The sequence below is a fragment of the Pelodiscus sinensis genome, chromosome 11 (assembly GCF_052426305.1).
Source record: "Pelodiscus sinensis isolate ZL-2025 chromosome 11, ASM5242630v1, whole genome shotgun sequence".
Lineage (NCBI taxonomy): Eukaryota > Metazoa > Chordata > Testudines > Trionychidae > Pelodiscus > Pelodiscus sinensis.
Genome location: NC_143062.1, coordinates 8,474,773 through 8,494,001, shown reverse-complemented (window position 1 = coordinate 8,494,001; position 19,229 = coordinate 8,474,773). Strand labels below are relative to the sequence as shown.

Below are 19,229 nucleotides of genomic sequence, written 5' to 3'. Positions count from 1 at the left end.
CAGGGCATTGTGGCGGGGGGCCTGAGGGGCTGGGGCTGGAGCAGCCAGGGGGCGCAGGGGGTGTGAGGGGCTGGAGCGGCTGGGGGGTGTGAGGGGCCGGGGCTGGAGCCGCCAGGCGGTGCGGAGGGGGGGGGGGGGTCTGAGGGGCTGGAGCGGCCGAGGGGCGCGGGGAGGTCTGTGGCGCTCAGAAGGGCTGGGCGCTTTAGGGGCCCAGGGAGTTTCCTGGGAAAGCTCCCAGGACGTCTGTGCAGGGCAGCCCGCCCCCAGCTTGGCATTTGCTTTGTTCGTGGGGCTCCCTGCCCCTCCGCTTCGGGTAGAGGCTGGCTCAGATCCCGTTCAGCCCCGCCGGGCGCCCCGAGTTCAGCCCGCCCCCGGCAAGCCGTGGCAGGTAGCCACGAGGAGTCCCCGCAGCCCTCTCCCGATGCAGGCCCCCTCTGCCCCGCCCGGGCATGGAGACAAAGCAGGCGCTCCCCCAGACGAGGGACCAGGCCGCAAGCTGCACACTTCTGCCCAAATACGCTCTTGGAGGGAGCTTGTCCCAGGCAGTTTATAGAGCCGGAGGTGGGGGAGCGGGCTGGAAGCGCAGAGGATGAATCTAAGGCTAAATTAAACACTCCCGACAGCTTTCTGCACCCAGCTGTCCAGAGCAAGTGTGTTCTCCCCGTGCAGCCGGGGTGCAGCAGGGCTGGGCCTGGCGCCAGAGTCAGGGCCGTGGCAGGGAAGATGGAGGGAGCCAGGCCAGTCGGCGTGGGCTCTGGAGTCGGAGGGGCTGGGGCGAGCAGGTGGTGAATTAACTCCTATTAAAAAGGAGCCAGTGCTCCTGGGCAGAGCCAGGCATGACCCTGGCCTGGCAACGTCTCCACCTCTGCACCAATGCTGCTTCCCCCCCGCAGCAGGACTTCTGCCCCCTCCGCCCCACAGCTCCACCTCAGGCTCGACCGGCAGCCCCGCCTTGTGGTACAGCCCTGGCTACCTACCCCACAGCGACGCCGCAGCCCTGAGACCCCGGCTTCCTGCTCCGCCTCTCCCAGCGTGGGCTGTGGCTGTTGTCTAGAAACCAAGCCACCCCGCCGGGGACTGGAACCGGATGGACTTTGCACAGGGGCAACCAAGCAGACAACTTAGCGCTACTGGCCTGGCTTGGCTCTGAGCCATTGGGCCGAGTCGTGTGCGCCCAGTCCCCCCGGCCAGCCAGGCCTCCGGACAGTGCCTCTCACAAGGCGCTGAGCTCGGATAACAGGGCGCAGGGCTAAGACCTGGCTGCATCGTGTGGCATCCTTCAGCGGAAGGGCACTGGCACCGGGGAAGGTGTGAACAGCACCAGGGGCTTACACGCCCCCCGGCAGAGCCAGGCCTCGCCGGCTGGGTGACAGGCCCCTGAGTGACAATTGTCCTGACTGGCACACTGCTCAGGGATACACAGGCGGTGTTCCCAGGCCTCCTGTCCCCTAACGTATACCGCAGCACCCTGGGGCTGGCTAGTGTCCCGATTGGAGGGGGCCTCTCGCGGCTTGCCTGCCGGGGTGTCTGCAGGACGCTGCTATGCACATCTGCCCGGTGTTGTGTGTAAGGGGCGGTGTTGTGTGTAAGGGGCGGTGTTGTGTGCACCGGTGCGTACACGCCTGTACGACGCATGTTGAAGTGTAACTGGTTAACTGATTAAACGAGGGTGGATGGGGGAGGGGGGCATTCCAGATGGATGGGCTGGAGTGGCCCCCCCCCCACCTGCCACGGCTGGGTCAGAGTGGCCTCCGCGCCACAGGTAGGTACTGCTCCAGCCCAGCTGTTCCGACCCTGGGCTGCCGGGCAGAAGCAGCGGCTGGGGAGGGAGCGGGCTGCCTCTTCCAGGCCTGCTCCCTGGTAATGGTTAACCCGTACCCGGTTACCCATTCGCATCCCTCGTCTGTACCGTTTGTGTGCGAGACATGTCCCTGCACCTGGGCCCACGCCTGCGGCTCTCCAGGAACCGCATGTGCACTCCCGTCTCGCTGCGTGTGCAGAAATCTCTCTGCTCCAGCATCTCCACGGAGGCTTCCAATCCTGCCGGGGAGCGTGACTGACTCTCCAGCAGCTGCTCCCTGCTTTCCGGAGGGGCTTGGGGCAGGACAGCTACCCCCTTGCTCGAAACGAGATGGCAAAGGCCAAAAGAAACGAGTTCCTTTCCCTCCCCGGCTGTTTCCCCCCCGGAGGGCCGGGGAGGCGACCGGCGCCGGCGAGTGCCCAGAGGTCGGACGGTTCTCGTGAGCCCAGCACATGTAACAGCCCTTCCCTCGTGCCAGCGACCACAGGAGATAAGGGCACGAACGTTGGGCTCTGCACCAGTGTGGCAGCAGGGCGCTCGAGGCGAGTACTGTACAAAGGTGGCCTGCAGCCTTCCGTCAGAGCACCCCAGGCCGATTCCCCCCAAGCGACGGAGCACGCCACGTCCCAGGAACCGGCTTTGTGTGCTCTCGGTAGCCCCTCTCCATGTCCCCGTGGCTGGGCGGCTTTAGCTTTTCACCATCTGCCTAGCATGCCTGCTAGGCAGGAGACCCCACCGCGCCCAGGCGTGGTGTAAGGACCGGAGCACACGCTGCTCCAGCCCCCCGCTAGCCGGGCAGCCGGTCTTGTCCAGTCTGGGGCACTTCCCGGCTTGGTTTCACATTTGGGGCTGAGCTCTTCCTTCTGGTTTTAGCCTTTTGGGGCCCGGCTCCTCCAGGGTTCAGCTGTTCTGTCAGTTTCCCTCGGTCTGCGGGCGGTGGAGCGCCCCTTTCTGCCCCTCCCCGGTCCGTGGCTGAGGCGGCGTCCATCCCAACTATTCCAAGTACGTGGAGAACCCGGCAAATCCGAGCTGCCGCCGCTCTCTCTTGCTCGGAAAAGAATTTCCCACCTGTTCCACCGGCGGGCTCAGGGCTCGGCCGGCCGCTCTCAAGGGAGCAGATCGTCTGTCGGGAGAGGGGGCTGACACATCTCTGGCAGTTTTACTCCCTTGGGGTCTGTTCTGCTGGCACCAGGTCCCTCATGGCTTGTACCGCGAATGGGGCACGACTGTGCCATCGACGGCTAATACCCTCGGGAACGGGCTTCCCCTGTTAGCCCACGCTCTGTGGCTGGCACTCACCAGCTCTCCCTCCGCGGCCGTTGTAGCCATGGTGGGAGGCCTCGGGTTTCCTCGGTCCGCCCCCCGCTCTGGTCAGGATGAGTAACGCATGGAGCCGGCGCGTCTCGCTGGCTGGCCATGGGCCAAGGGCAGGTACTCGTGCTGATGCTTTCAGGTCACTCAGCTGCCTTTGACTTTGTTGACTGGGGGGGTTTCTTGACTTGCCCGCATGGAACGAGTCTCCCTTTCCAGGCCCTGTCCTGGCACCCCCAGAGTTATCCTGCTGGGGGTGCCAGGCAGAAGTGTGGGGCAGTGGCGAGGGGTGGTGGATTCCAGGGCTGGGACAGCAGTGGGTGCCCAGTGCATGGTGAGGGCATGGGCACAGCCGTGTGTGGTACTCTGGAAAGCCCTCGCTTGGCTCTGGCATGTGTTACCCACTGACCATTTTCATGACCCCTCACGTCAACAGAAAGGCCTCGTTAGGAGAGGGCTGCTGGCTCCCAGGATCTGGACACAGGGACTTTCACCTCCAGGTCAGCGGAGACCCGACGCAGCGGGCACTGCCGGCTGCCTGGTGGCCTGTGGAAACGCGGGGGGGTCCCGGCCGACCTCCCAAAGGGCCCTTGTTAATGTGCAGGGAGCTAAGCCCTTCCTGGCCAGTGAGCGGGCTGAGTTGCAGCTCCCAGACCCAGGCCCCTCCCTCCCCGTTCAGCCTAAGCCTCCCGCTGGGGCCATCTGGCCACCAGCTGCTCTGCTCAGTGACCCTGCTGGGGGGACTCACTGGTGCCAGCCAGTGCCCTGGGCCGAGGTTACTGGTCTCAGGCTCCTGGAGCCAGACCTGACCCCGCTGCGGGCGTCGGCCTCCCCCATCCCAGCTCTGCACATCTTGCTTTTCATCCCCAGGAGGCTCGCTCCCTGCCTGCTCCCTGCCCCTCCCTCCTGGCTCCCTGTTGGCTCCCTGCCCCTCCCTGCCTGCTCCCTGTCGGCTCCCTGCCCCGCCCTCCTGGCTCCCTGTCTGCTCCCTGCCCCTCCCTGCCTGCTCCCTGCCCCTCCCTCCTGGCTCCCTGCCGGCTCCCTGCCCCTCCCTCCTGGCTCCCTGCCCCTCCCTGCCTGCTCCCTGTCGGCTCCCTGCCCCTCCCTCCTGGCTCCCTGCCCCTCCCTGCCTGCTCCCTGTCGGCTCCCTGCCCCTCCCTCCTGGCTCCCTGTCGGCTCCTTGCCCCTCCCTCCTGGCTCCCTGCCCCTCCCTGCCTGCTCCCTGATGGCTCCCTGCCCACTCACTGCTGGCTCCCTCCACCTCCCTGCCCGCTACCTGCTGGCTCCCTTCCCCTCCCTGCCGGCTCCCTGCCCACTCCATGATGGCTCCCTGCCCCTCCCTACTGGCTCCCTGCCCCTCCCTGACTGCTCCCTGGTGGCTCCCTGCCCCTCCCTCCTGGCTCCCTGCATGCTCCCTGCCTGCTTTCTGCTGGCTCCCTGCCCCTTCCTGCCCGCAACCTGCCCCTCCCTGCCGGCTCCCTGCCCGCTCACTGCTGGCTCCCTGCTGGCTCCCAGCCCTGCCCTACCCGCTCCCTGCTGGCTCCAAGTCCCTCCCTGCTGGCACCCAGCTCCTCCAAGCCTGCTCTGTGCCGGCTCCCTGCTGGCTTCCTGTCAGCTCCCTGCTCCTCCCTGCTGGCTCCCTGCCACCTGCTCTAACTGGAGGCAAAGAAGCCTGGGGGACTCTGGCAGAGGGAATGCTTTAATGAGTGGCGGGGGCTCCTGCCCCACTGGCGGAGGCTGCTGTCAGCCAGAAAGGCTCTGCCATTACAGCCTGGCTTTGATGGCAGGTGCTGGAGGAGTCCCCAGGACCCCAGTACGGCCCTGTGCTCCCTCAGGCTCCTGGAGCTGCTCTGCCTCTCTTGCTCCCCGTGTGGCCCAGCTGCTCTTTGGGCGGCACTGTCTGCCTGCAGCCCAGAGAGCTCCCACGGCCCGGCCGTTTGCCAGCACCTCAGCCAAACCCACTTGAAGCTGGCAGGGGGGAGCGATGTGTCTGCATGGAGGTTCCCAGCACTTCCGCCACATCGGCTCACCTGCTGGAGCAGCAGTGGCGTAGCCAGCACCGGGTGGGGGGGGCCAGACAGCCGCGTGTATACGTGGGCTCCGGGGGGCTTCTGTCTCCCCACTGGAGGATCAGGGTGCCCCGGTATCTAACTCTGCCCCCCACGCCAAGTGATAGCAGAGCTGGGGACGGAGAGACTAGGGATGTCCACTGGGGCTCGAGGTGTAATTTCCAGCTAGGGTGGCCATGCCAGTGCTTTAGCCCTGCGTATGGCATGGGGGGCACAGCTGAGCTGGGCCGTGGGGCTGCTCCCTTCTCAATGACCGTGCTGCTGATTTTAGTGCGCTAGCTCTGTCCGAGGGTCTGCGCCACCTGGGAACGACTCCTCCAGCACCCAGGCAGGCAGCCCCGGCCGGTTTCCTCGAGCTCCCATGGGTGCCTGTGGCAGCGCAGGGAATGGAGCCAGCTCTCCCAGAGCTGGCTGATTGGCAGGGTGCAGCCTTGGCCAGCTTTATGGCAGGGCTGGGCGAGTGCGTGTGCAGGACGGCATGCGGCGAGGCACAAGCGGGTGCGGGCGTGGTGACAGCAGGCAGGTAGCCACCCACTACACGTGCGGCTCGGACGCAGCACCGGCCCGCTCCCAGCGAGAGACGGAGCCCAAGCCCTTGTCTCCCCGGCTGACAGCTCCGACTTCCTCCCAGGCTCTGACGCCAGCTCTGCCCCCGCAAGGCGACACGCCGGAGCCGATGCCAGGAAACGTGGAGGATGCCAGGTGGTGTTGAAACGTGTTATTTCAGGGAGGCCATATCCTGGGCTGACACGTGACTAGACCAAAGCCGTGCGCTGTCCCTGGGACGAATCGGTGGCCACCCCAGGTTCTGTGCTTTTGGGGACCCCCTGGCCGCGCCTGCCCAACTGTCCTTCCTGGCACAGAGGTGGGGCAGGGGCAGGGCCTGTGGCGGGGGGTTTGCCTCGGGCCCTGCATCTGGGGCACTGTGGGGTGCTCTTGGCCCCACGCCCCCCTGGGGATGGCCCTGCACTAGTTGTTCTCGCTAGCGTGCTCATCTCTGCCTGCCCCCCGGAGGATACGGAGCAGCCACAACCCCCAGTGACAGAGCCGGCTCTTGAACTCAGCCCGCTGTTAGCTCTGTGGGCCCCAGTGGAGTTCCTCGTGTGTCCCCCAAGATGGCAGCCACGGCAGCTACAGTACTGATCTGCCATCCAGCTCCTCGCTGGCCGGGGGCCGGGGGCAGGCTCCGTTCCTTCTGATCGGGGGATGTTTTGAGAGGCAGCCTGACCCTGGAAAGGGCTCTGGAGTGAGAACCTGCCCCCCCCCGCCCAGCCCCATTGCCTCGCTGTGGAGGAGGGGCAGGGACGCTGGCCAGGCCTGTGGAAAGGGCTCGGGGCTAGGCCTGGATTCCTGGGACAGAGCCAGCGTCTCCCGCCCGGTCCCCCCGGGGCTGCCTCGCAGGAGCTCCGCACAGCAGGTCACTACCCCCGCGGGGAGCGGTCCGGGACGCAGGCCTGAGGGGAAGGAGCGCCTGCCTCCTCTCTTCTCCCTCCCCCACCTAGTTTAAAAGCCTGCCCAGGGCCCCTGCGGGGCTTTGCCTGGCTGCTGTTTCAGCCCCAGGTCTGGGCCTGGGGGCCAGGTTCTGTGGCCGCGGGAACCGCTCTGCACTCCCTGGAGAGGCCCTCCCTCTGGTGTGGCAGGGGCTGTTCCCAGGGGAAGAAGCGGCTCCCGTGGGGCAGTAGCCAAGATGGGCAATAAATCACCCTTCCCGCAGTAAACACGCTGCAGAGGGTGTCACGGAGGTGAGGCTGGAAGGGAGGGTGCCTGGCCCAGTGTTTCTAACCAAGTGGATAATCCCGGCCGGCCACGCTCCCCGCCTCCGGCATCTCCGGGAGGGTCGTGCTGAGGTAGCTCAGCGAGGAACAGCTACAGAAAACCAGCAAAGCCCTACAACCGGGACACACCGGCCCCTCTCCCCCCGCTTCTCTCTTTGCCTGGAGAGCCGAGGAGGGCACTGACCCATGAGGACTACCACACCCGCCGGGTTTATGAACTCTGGGTTGGGTATGAACTGTCTGTGTAGGGCTACCCCGTAGCTTCAGAAAAAATACCGGACACACATGATGGGTGGGGGGAAGGGACCAGCCGGGAGGGGAGCGGGGCTGGCCAGGACGAGGGGGGGACGGGAAGCAGGGCTGGTTGGGGAGGTCGGGGGCAGCGTGGCTGGCTGGGAGAAATGGGGGGGTGGCCAGCAGGAAGCAGGGCTGGTCGTGGGGCAGGATCCGGGGGCAGCAGGGCTGGCCTGAGGAGATCAGGAGGAGGAGAACCAGCTGGCAGGAAGCAGGGCTGGCCGGGAGGGGTCGGGGGGAGCGGGGCTGGCCTGAGGAGATCAGGAGGAGGAGAACCAGCTGGCAGGAAGCAGGGCTGGCCGGGAGGGGTCGGGGGGAGCGGGGCTGGCCAGAGGGGTGGGAACTGGCGGGGAGAGAATCAGCTGGCAGGGAGCGGGACTGACCCGGGCACATGCAGATCCCAGGGCGCTGCCTGTCCCACGCACGGTACCGGCGAAGCACGAGGAGTCCAGCTACGGCTCCACATGTCTGGTATTTTCTGAATTTTTTTACCAGGCAGAGGGCCCAAATACCGGACTGTCCGGTTGAATCCCGGACACCTGGCAACCCTATTTCTGGGCCCTAGGAGCATGCCCTCTCCGGACTGTAGGCTGGCAACCAGGCTATGCTGGTCCCTAGCCCAACAAGGATTCCATGCCACTCCCTGGCAGCTCACTAGACTCCAGCCGCATCCCCATGCAGGGGTACAACCCCGAGAGAGATCAATCCAACAACCGAAGTCTCCTGGCTGCCGACTGACAACCCCCTGCAGTTTCCAATCGACACGGTATCTGTTGAACACTGTCCCAGATGGCTGGGTAGCACTGCTATAGACCATGGCTAGGCCTCTGCAGTTCTCCACCCCCCAGGGGATGTCACGTGAGGAGTGGGCAAAGTAATCTCGGCGTGCATAGTTTACATTTGCAGGCTGCTTCGGGATCCTTTTCTAGCTACTACGTATCTGAGAGTTTGTGAGCAAGCGCGTCCGTCTGTCTGTCCCAGGGGTGAGCAAGAGAGCCTCCGCGGGCTGGATCCTGCCTGCCAAGCGGGTTGATCCGGCCTGTGGCTGCCCTGTCGCCAGGGGCGGCCCATGAGTATAGGCCGACTGGGCCATCGCCTAGGGCGCTGCCTTCAATGGGGCACCTGAGGCACCCCGTGATGACATCACTGCCTTCAATGGGGCACCGATCACGCGTTCCGCCTGGGGCGCCAGCTGCCGCAGCCCGCCTCAGGCCGTCCCTGCCTGCCACGCCCCCGCCCCCAAGCCAATCAGCGCCTGGGACCAGGGGCACACACAAAGTCTCCACCCCCTGTCCAGCTGGTGGTTCACTCTTAGCACCATGCGCCCTTGCAGGGCGGGGGCAGGGAGCAAGAGACTCTGCGTGCTCCCCCGCCCCCAGACCCTGATTGACTGAGAGGCAGGGAGAGTGCGCGAAGTCTCCTCCCCCGCCAGGGGCGTGGGCACCTAGAGGGAATCACCAGCTGTTCCGAACAGCTGGAGGTTCTCTGTCGGGGGTGGGGCAGCACTCTCCCACCTCCAGGCCAATCAGAGTCTGTGGGTGGGGCAGCACTGTTCTGGCCCTTCCCCATGCGCCACAGGCCCCGCCCCTTCTGGGGCAGCCCAGGGCCACTTCAAAAATTTGTGACATGCCCCCCCCTCTAAAATTATTGTCCACCCCTGGACTATCCGTTTCTTCAAGAACGTCTCAGAAACAGTAAAAGCTAGGACTGCCAAATTTGGTAGGCAGCTTCCTCTTGGCAGAACTTAAAGCAAGATCGGGGGTTGGTTGTGCAAAGGTGGGGGCTTTGAAGCTCCCCCCATGCATATGGCGACGCATAGAACCATACAGAAAAGAGACAGAATTGCCAGGCAGGTGAAAGGGGTGGGTGGGAACATGCCCCCCGGTCCAGGACTGCCCCAGCCTTGAGTCTCCCACCCCCCAGGCCTCCCCCAGGCACCCCCCCCGGCCTCCCCCAGGCACCCCCCAGACCTCCCCCCTTTAGGAAGGGCGAGGGGGCCACACCCCCCAACACACTCCTACGGGAACACTGCTAGCTGTTCCCTCCATTAAGGAGTGAGGGGACGTTGCACAATTTGCTGCATTTCTCAATCTGACGGGGGGGGGGGTCAGAGGAACCTGGATCTGCCCCAGCTGGGGGACATGCACCCCTCCCCCAGCTGTGCCTGCAGCAGCTGCAGCAGCCACAGAGGGGTGCTTCTCACCAGGCCCCAAGCTGCTACGGTGACAGAGGGCTGGTAATCCTCTCTCCCCCGGGCCACTTGCATCCTGAACCGCTCCTCCCCTGCCCCAGCCCCGAGCGGCGATTTAAACACAGAAAAACAAAAAAGAATTGAGTTAAGGACCCGAACAACGCCGGGTAAATCTTCTCGTCTATCACAACAACAACTGGCCTTTAGATATGTATTCGTTATTATTGCATCGGTCCAGTCAAGTGAAATGCTACAAAACCTCACTGTGGAAGCATCGCTCCCCTACGGCAGGAGGGTTGGCTGGGTCTGCCGAGGCTCCCCGGTCATCAATAACCCAAGTTCTGATGTATTTCGAAACAGAAGGAGCCCGAGTGAAATGATTCTTTCAGGGAGCTCTTTACAGTTCCCAGGGTCTGTTTCTTTTCTGCCTGCGACTGGCATCTCCTGAGGTTCTGGGAGGTGAGGGGTTGCAGACAGGGAGATAGGACAGCTGGTTTAAAGGAGCAGAACTTTGCCCTGGTGAGGGTTTAACTCCTTCCGAGGGCGTAGCAGTAATTTTTTTTTTTGTTTAAACATTAGTGCTTCCTGAGAAAGTTAAATGGAAAACAAAAGATTTATTTAAGTTGTTTTTTTTGGGGGGGAGGGGAAGGGAAGATCTAACAGAGTAGCCAGTGGAACAGTCCTTCCATTGAAATGAACTAATTTCAGATTCTCAAGATTTACTGGTGGGAAATTAAATAGCCAGCGTAAAGAAGCCACAGAAATTGCCAGCATGGAATATACAAAGCCTTAGCCTGGGAACAAAACCCGCTGAACCCAAAGTAAGGCATGAGTGGCACAAGAGTGATGAGCAACAGGCTTACCAGAGACTCCCCACTCCTATACGATGGAACAGGAGTGAGAGAATAATCCCTGTTTACTTTGTGAGCTAGGAAGGGATAAATCACAGTCAGAAACGGTTTTACAGATGCAGGGGCCAGCTGTGCGCTCAGTTACAGCAGGCTAACCCAGATATAACTCCACTGGCTTTGGGGGAATTACGCTGGATCTGCCCCAGTGTAAATGGAAACGCTATTTTGGTCCCACAGGGAGCAAAAACGGCAACGCTATTCCGGGAGCACTTCAGTAAGACTCTGCTACTCACCACCTCGAGGCGTTGTTGACTCTTCTAGATGGTGACCGGCGGGCCTTTGACCGGCACGCTGGCTGCTTATGTTGCTCGCCTGTTTCAAGCTCTGCCGCCTCGGTGCATTCGCCCCTGGCAAAGCAGAAGCACCTGAAATGTACAAGGAGGCAGTAGATAGGGGTGGAGCCAAGACACAGTGATGTCACCCAAAGACAGCCTCCATTCATAAAACAGGAGCTACTAGACCATCTGTTCCACTTACTTAGGTTTCATTCTCAGCCCTTAAGCTGATTCCTTGGCCCAGACAAGATTTGCAGGTTAGAGAGGACATCTAGTGGTAAACGTCTATATTTATTATCATAGAACCATAGAATCCTAGAACTGGAGGGACCTCGAGAATCATCGAGTCCAGTCCCCTGCCCCCACGGCAGGACCAATCACTGTCTAGAATAGATCATCCCTGACTTGTGTCTGTCTAGTCTGCTCGTCAATATCTCCAGTGATAGAGATTCCACAATCTCCCAAGGCAACTTATTCCAGTGTTTAACCACCCTGACAGGAAGTTTTGCCTAATGTCCAACCTAAATATCCCTAGGATCCAGACACTTCCCCGGTAGATATTGTAAAAGTGCAAACAGGCACTTTTGATTTTGATTTTGATGGTGAATTACGTGTTCTCTGCTTTTCAAGAGCACAGGTTCTCTGAGGAGCTCACTGACAGAGCTTGACAGATTAACCCTTGACACAGCCAATTGGTGAACGCTCTGTGATCACCCTTCATTTGGAGATGGGGAAACTGAGATACAAAGAGGCCAAGAAAGCCCAGATTTTCAGAATAGTGATAGAGATGCAGCTGTGTTAGTCTGGCGTGGCTGAAACAAAAGACAGAACTATGTAGCACTTTAAAGACTAACAAGATGGTTTATTAGGTGATGAGCTTTCGGCCAGACCCACTTCCTCAGATCAATTTGTGGAAGAAAATTGGCACAGCCTAAGTGATACAATCAAAAAAATGAAGACATATGAAACTGACAAATCAAATTTTAGAACAGAGTGGGGGTTGGGGGGAAGATTAGTGTCTGTGAGGTAATGACATTAGGGGTGATAATTGGGGAAGCTATATTTACAAAGATAATTGAGGAAGCTACCATTACAAAGATAGCTTCCCCAATTATCACCCCTAATGTCATTACCTCACAGACACTAACTTTCCCCCCTCACCTTCCCCCACCCCATTCCAAAATGTGATTTGTCAATTTCACATGCGTTCTTTTTTTGATTGTATCCCTTTGGTATATATGGTCGTGCCAATTTTCTTCCACAAATTGATCTGAGGAAGTGGGTCAGGCCCACGAAAGCTCATCACCTAATAAACCATCTTGTTAGTCTTTAAAGTGCTACATAGTCCTGTCTTTTGTTTCAGATTTTCCCAGGTACCGAGGCATTGCTCTGCTCAGCGCTGAGGCCTAAGTGAATGAGGTGGCCACCTCCCCATTGTTAAAAGTGACTTAGGCACGTAGGGGTGTGATCCTCAACGGCACATGGGCACTGCAACATTGGGAGTCGTGGCACCTAGACAATCCAGGAACACGGAGATCCACAAAGCCAGGTTAGGTATCTTGGCCCCACGTACAATGAATGTGGGGAGAGAGAGGAGCCTATGAACGAGTCTACAAAAGCCAACGTATTTAGCAGGGAGCTGCCTAAGCCAGCCCATAGAAGATGCCAGTCAGAGATGTGCACTCACCCCTGCTCCTCTCTTGGATGTGGGTGGTTAGTCCAGGCAAAGGGCAGCACTTAGCTCTGCTTGGTGGCCTGTGAAGGGGCACCCACTCGATGCAAACGGGCTGCCAGCGGTGCACAGTGGTTAGAGCCCTCGGCCGAATGCGGGAGACCCAGCTTCAGTCCTCAGAGCAGGAGCGGTGCGTCCGAGAGTCACTGGGTTCTCCTCTTGAAGGGAGACAAGCGAGCAACTACCCTGCTGGGGCTGGGAAGCCCAACGGAGAAGGCAGCTGGAAAGGACGTGGTTCAGGTAAGTCAAGAATGGGCAGCCGGTATAAGAGCAGTGACTGGCCCCACCCACAATTGCCCCCAGAACGCCTCCCGATTCAGCACGGCTCCTGCGCCCGGGGAGGCTCCCCTGGGGGCCTGAAGGCTCGCCCCTGGGGTGGGGGTGGGGTCTTGGCAGTCTTGGCACAAGGGGCAGGGCTGGGCAGTTGTCTCCCCCAGCCTTACATTCACCCACTGCCCATGCCCATGAAGTCAAGCCACTGATGTGCAGCTTGGTTTTCATTGGACGAAGACGAAGCAGGGAGACCTAATGAGAATTTTGGGGACATAGAAATCTCAGCAGGACTTCAGCTGAGAGGCCCCTCGCACTAACCAACTGCTGGGGCTTGCCTTCCAATGCCCACCAAAACAGCTGCTCAAAGGGCTAAGGGCCCAACCCAGCAGGGCCTTAGGCAGGGGCCAAGCACTGTCTCCATCTGGTGCAAAGCCAGCATTGAGCTGAGTGTGACTGGCAGGCAGATGGCTCTGCAGCCCCAGGCCTCTCACATACCCACTGGGGAGGAGGTGGGATGGAGCACACCAGCCAGGCCAGATTTACACCTGACACTCCCCTAGGCACAGAATTTGCAGCCTCCCCACCTACAGTTGATCTCTGTGTTGCATGCAGTTTAGAAATTAATGGAGCTTGCCTATCTCCTAGAGCTGGAAGGGACCTTGAAAGGTCATCAAGTTCAGTCCCAAGTACCATCCTCCCCAACAAATTTTTGCCCCAAATGGCCTTTACAAGGATTGAACTCACAACCCTGGGTTTAGCCGGCCAATGCTCAAACCACTGAGATAGGTAAGGTAGCCCCAAACCACTGCTGCCCACAGGCCTGTGCTCACTGTGCCTGGTGAGAAATCCAGCCCTGTGAGGTGGCATCTAAACAGACCCCCCCCCAAAAAAAAAAACTGCTAGGAGGAGCGTGGCCATGAAACGACAATCCTGCCCACTCCTGCCAGACTGCTGACTTTTGTCCCGTGACTGGAGGAAGCAGAGCATCACCTAGGGATACCGCCCCGCCCTAGCCAGGTCTGAAATCAGCGTGGCAGGGATCTGACTGATGCAAAGAACAGAGAAATGCAGGTGAACTCTGAGCTGCCATACACTCATAGAACTGTATAGCTAGAAGGAACTCCAAAAGGTCATTGAGCCCGTCTCTCTAACACAGGACTGAGTATACCTCAGCCATCCCTGAGAGGTGTTTGTCCAATTTGGTCTTAAAACCTCCAGTGATGGGGATTCCTTTGGAAGCCTGATTCCACTACGTACGTACCCTTTAATTTAGCAAGCTTTCCCCAATATCTAATCTCAACCCGCCTTGCTGTGGATAATGATTATTTCTTGTCTTACTGCTGGTAGGCACAGAGAACACTTGGTCACCATCCACTTTATAAGGGCCCCATACATACTGAAGACTGTCGCCTGGTTTGATTGTCATCAGGCCATGCTTTGAACTGTCCACTAAACGGAAGCTTTGAGGCTGAGCGGTAATGGGCAAGGTCATTAACAATCAAGGTCTGGAGTAAGGTCCAGGTCCGCTCTTCAGCGGGCTTAGCATCTTAGTCTCCCGGAGGGAGGGATAACACTGCCTTTTGGCTTTCAACAGCCACAAACACCCATCACAGGATGCAGTCCATAGCCCTCCTAGCACTTTCAGGACTGCTGTAGATGAATTTCAGGGAAAGTCCATTGCTCCCAGGCAGTGCATGGAATTCCCCCAATTTACCTCTGCTCTCAGGAGCTCAGCCAAACCAGTCTCGAGACAATACCTGGGTAGGAGGTGAAAAATGTCACCTGCCAGGAAATGCCCAAATCTGTTATTGGGTGGAGGCCCTCTGGATTCACCAGACAGATCACCACTTAGCTCAGTCTTGCTAGTCTGGACTTCATGCCACAGAGGATGAGAAAAATGTAACAGTCCCTTCCACAGTCCTGTTCTTGAAGTCCTCTGGTGGGTGGCAACGTGTGAGTCTTTATACTACTGCAGCGATCAGTGATGAACGTGTCTGGTAAGACAGTCCATTGGTTTTGAATTACATTTTCACAGTGAAATATATTTATAGGCGTTTCTGTGATGCTTATCGCTGACTGACATCCACGAGTGACTTAGCCCTACCACCACTTCCTGTTTCACAGTGACAGCGCGGTGGAGACTCTGACATCCTCTCCCAGTCAACTTTTAAATAACTGTCCAATGTACAAACGGCTGTTGGTGTGGACCAGGTTGTTGGGGGATAACAGAGTCTCCTGATATCACCTTGCCAGTGGGACACCCCTCCCATTCCAATGTGTGAGCCTGGGGTTACTCTTGCCTTGTGGGGCAGGGAGGACATCACAGATGCTTGTCATAATTGCATCAGGCCCAGCTGGAGCCCTCTTCTGGCAAGTCTGGATACCCCTGAGCGGCTCAGCCAATACTACAGGACTGCGATGGGACACCTCTCAGACGCCAGCATGTCGCCCTGGGTGCATCTGTGATGGCCCGACAAAGGCTGGAGATCTCCACCCATGGCACCGTAGGAAAAGGCCACTCCCTAAATCGCATGGCCCCAGCCTTGGATGCTCCTCCAACAGCTTTGCCCGGTCACTCTGCGCTGGGGCCCGGCATTGGGGGTATTGCACCTGCCCCAGCTTTTCCTTCTGCCCCCCGCGTCCGGCTCTCACCTGGGCGGGCTGGGGAGCAGAGCGGCAGGGAGCCCAGAGATGCAAGGGCCCCTCAGACCTTCCCCATTGGCCAGTGGTGCCACCTCAGGCTGACCTGTCGATGGGGCCGGAGCCACCTCAGCTCCCTCACCCCCTGCCCTGCCCCACCTCAGAGAGTCTCGCCCCGACTTATTGGGGTGGGGTCAGCCCAGAGACTTCCTTCCCCAAAACCTGTGGATGGAATGGTACATCCCCAAAGACCCCCCACACACCCCGTGACTGGGATGGTACATCCCCAAAGACCCCCCACACACCCCGTGACTGGGATGGTACATCCCCAAAGACCCCCCACACACCCCGTGACTGGGATGGTACATCCCCAAAGACCCCCCACACACCCCGTGACTGGGATGGTACATCCCCAAAGACCCCCCACACACCCCGTGACTGGGATGGTACATCCCCAAAGACCCCCCACACACCCCGTGACTGGGATGGTACATCCCCAAAGACCCCCCCACACACCCCGTGACTGGGATGGTACATCCCCAAAGACCCCCCCACACACACCCCGTGGCTGGGATGGTACATCCCCAAAGACCCCCCCACACACCCCGTGGCTGGGATGGTACATCCCCAAAGACCCTCCCCCCCCACACACACACCCCGTGGCTGGGATGGTACATCCCCAAAGACCCCCCCACACACCCCGTGACTGGGATGGTACATCCCCAAAGACCCCCCCCCACACACCCCGTGGCTGGGATGGTACATCCCCAAAGGCCCCCCCCCGTGGCTGGGATGGTTCATCCCCAGACACCGCCCCCTGCTGGCCGGGATGGGGCCGCCGGAGAGCCCCTCTGCCGCCCTGCCCGGGCCAGGCCCCGTCGGGGATGGGCAGGGCCACGCCCAGCGCGGAGCCCGCCCCGCCCCTAGGCAGGCCGTGCCCGCGCACGCTCCCGTGCGGGGGAGGCGGTGAGACGAGGAGGCGAGGGCGCGTCCCCGAGCGCCGCCTTAGCGAGCGCCCGAGAGTGAGCCGGGAGCGGGCAGCGCCGCGGTGAGTGGGGGGGAGACCGGCACTTGGGGGATCCCCGGCGGGGGGGGGGAGACTGGCACTCGGGGGATCCCCGAGGGGGGGGAGACTGGCACTCGGGGGATCCCCGAGGGGGGGGGAGACTGGCACTCGGGGGATCCCCGAGGGGGGGGGAGACTGGCACTCGGGGGATCCCCGAGGGGGGGGGAGACTGGCACTCGGGGGATCCCCGAGGGGGGGGGGGAGGCTGGCACTCGGGGGATCCCCGGCGGGGGGGGGGGAGAGACTGGCACTCGGGGGATCCCCGGCGGGGGGGGGGGGAGACTGGCACTTGGGGGATCCCTGGCGGGGGAGGGGGAGAGGGGACTGGCACTCGGGGGATCCCCGAGGGGGGGGAGACTGGCACTTGGGGGATCCCCGAGGGGGGAGACTGGCACTCGGGGGATCCCCGGCGGGGGGGGGGAGAGACTGGCACTCGGGGGATCCCCGGCGGGGGGGGGGGAGAGACTGGCACTCGGGGATCCCCGGCGGGGGGGGGAGAGACTGGCACTCGGGGGATCCCCGAGGGGGGGAGACTGGCACTTGGGGGATCCCCCGTGGGGGGGGGGGGGAAACCGGCTTGGGGGATCCCCCGTGGGGGGGGGCACTGGCACTCGGGGGGGATTCCCGGCGGGGGGAGGGAGACTGGCACTTGGGGGGATCCCTGGCGGGGGGAGAGACCGGTACTTGGGGGATCCAGAAGGGAGGGGCGAGGGATACAACCCACCCTGGGGGTGGCTTGGGAGCAGGCTGACACTCGGACTGGTAGGCCCTTGTTGCAGACCAGCCTGAGCCTGGGGCGGGTTGCTGGGGGGACTACCTAGCACGAGGTTCCAAGGGGGTTGTTGTTTTCTCAGTGTTTCCCAAGGAGGAGGATTGGCAGGCAGAGTGTGGCTCTGGGGGGCAGCAGTGTGTTTTCCAGAGTGGCATTGGGCACCCCAGGAAAGGGGCCAGGCTTGCTGGAGCATGTGTTTGACTAGCCCCAAAGATTTCTGCATCTCTTTTGTCTGAGGAGGAGGAAATCTGAGGAGCAGCCAAATACTCAGCATGCCAAAGTTCTCCCAAGACACCCCGTGCACCCTCCCACATGGATCATCCCGGGGAACCCCGATGCCAGCTGCTCCAATGCCTTGGGCTCTCTGGGCTTTCTCTCCAGCACCCATCACTATGGAACAGGTTGAACCTCTCTAGACGGGTACAAACCAGAGAATTTCCTGAACCACGGGAGGTCAATGTTGTCTAGCAGCATTACCAACACTGCCACACCTTCCTGGGCTCTTAGAAGACTGTTGGGGTGAAGTAGAGCTAAATAACAGCACAGAACACTGAGAGCCGGGGTGGTAGCTATAAACAAACTTTATGGGACATCAGGAAACTTGGCCACACCCACGATAAGTGGACATCAGCTAGCAAAAATCATGCTGGGCCACAGATTTGCTGGACAACGGATGTTGCCGGACTAGAGGTTCAAGCTGTATCTAACGTATGAGACTCCTTACAGTGCAACTCCTGGGCGATCCCAAGCCGTTTTTAAAATAACCCCCTTTAAACTTTTCCTGGCTAGAAACACAGGGGTTTTTGTCGCTCTTTCAGTGGAGGGAAAAATGGACCAGAATCAACATTTACTGATTTCAGGGAAGCCCCCAAAATCCCAGCCTGTGCTGGTCAGGAAAACCAGGCTGGCAACAAATGTGATTAGCCCTGATTTGTAACCAGTATTGTGGGATCCCAGGGGCATGAGGGCCCAAGGGCTTGTTCCATTTCTGTTGTTTAGTTCTTACCTACAGCCCATAATCCTCTGTTTGTGTCATTATAATTAGCTGAACAGTTGTCTCAGGAGATTATGACTCAGGTGCAGAATGCGGAGCAGAGACTCTGTTTTGATCACTGGAATCCTAGAAACAGTCCCGTGCCGCCTCCCCTTTTCCCTCTGGATAGAACATGGACACCCTGGCAGAACTGCTGCCAAAGAGCCTGTGCTCCAAAAGTTTTCCGTAGAGCATCAGTGGCTCTTTAAGGGATGGAAGGAAAAATGCATGTTGCCCTCCCAGGCTGTGCACGAGTGCTGTGACCTCATCAGGCTGGTGCATGTGAACCAGGAAGCAGAACAGAGCTGAAATAAACAAGACAGGTTGGGAACTTGGGTAAAACTGAATGGCTGCATGAGTAGAGAAGGGAGTGAAAGTGACCTGATCACGGAGTCCAGTTTCTGTGCTCGTGGGTTACCTCTCTGCAGCGGGTGAGGTGATTCTCTCTGTTCTTTGCCGCTGCCTGATTTGGGACAAGTGCAGATTGTAGCTGGGTCTCCGTTGTGCAAGCTTGCTTGCTTTCTCTTTTGTGTCATGCTTACATGTGTGGGGCAGTGTAATTGTTGTGATTTTATTACTAGTATTTGTATCGGATAAGTTTTAGAAACAAAAACATAGGGCCAAATTCTGCACTCTGTGACCTGAGTGTAAATCCAGAATAACTCTTGATTTCAGTGGAGTTACTACAGTTTTCTCTCTGATTTAATTGACACCAGAATTTGGTAGAAGTTTTGCCTCTTTTCTAGCTGCCCAAGCGTGTACCCAGGAAGTGTGGGCAGGCTTGGAGCCAGGTGGCTAGCTTTAGCTGCTGTTTATGCTACCTAGCCATGTTGCTATTTTTAGCTGGAGCAAGCACAAATTAGTCCCTTGTGCTGGGCTGCATACTCCCGGGGCAGAGGAACGAATTCGAGATGCGCTGGCAGAGTTGGGAAGGTCTGCAGAGCGCCTCCCCCTGTTGCTCGCTTAAGCCATGCCATCTGGCCTTTCTTGTCATGGAATGTTTGATCTTAGTTTTTGGAAAGACATCTCTCCTAGAATCCTAGGGCTGGAAGAGACTTCGGGAGTCATCGAGTCCAGCCCCCTGCC

At 59.8% G+C, this 19,229-nt stretch overlaps 2 protein-coding genes across 6 annotated transcripts in view; one reads left to right on the top strand and one right to left on the bottom strand.

The window, feature by feature from the left end:
• Positions 1 to 10,742, bottom strand: part of LOC142830966 (semaphorin-3D-like) — a 33,507-nt gene extending 22,765 nt beyond the window's left edge. For 2 of the 3 annotated variants that reach the window (XM_075939469.2, XM_075939468.2), the window contains exon 1: positions 10,586 to 10,742. The gene's annotated coding sequence lies outside the window, so the exon portion shown is untranslated. Of the gene's footprint in view, positions 1 to 977; positions 1,105 to 10,585 lie in introns of those variants that run through there. The other variant, XM_075939467.2, reaches the window with a different exon arrangement.
• A 5,401-nt stretch (positions 10,743 to 16,143) lies between these two features.
• The window catches only part of TEX264 (testis expressed 264, ER-phagy receptor), a 106,521-nt gene continuing 103,435 nt past the window's right edge, over positions 16,144 to 19,229 (top strand). The window contains exon 1 of one of the 3 annotated variants that reach the window (XM_075939470.2): positions 16,144 to 16,320. The gene's annotated coding sequence lies outside the window, so the exon portion shown is untranslated. Of the gene's footprint in view, positions 16,321 to 18,415; positions 18,580 to 19,229 lie in introns of those variants that run through there. The other 2 variants (XM_075939471.2, XM_075939472.2) reach the window with 2 other exon arrangements.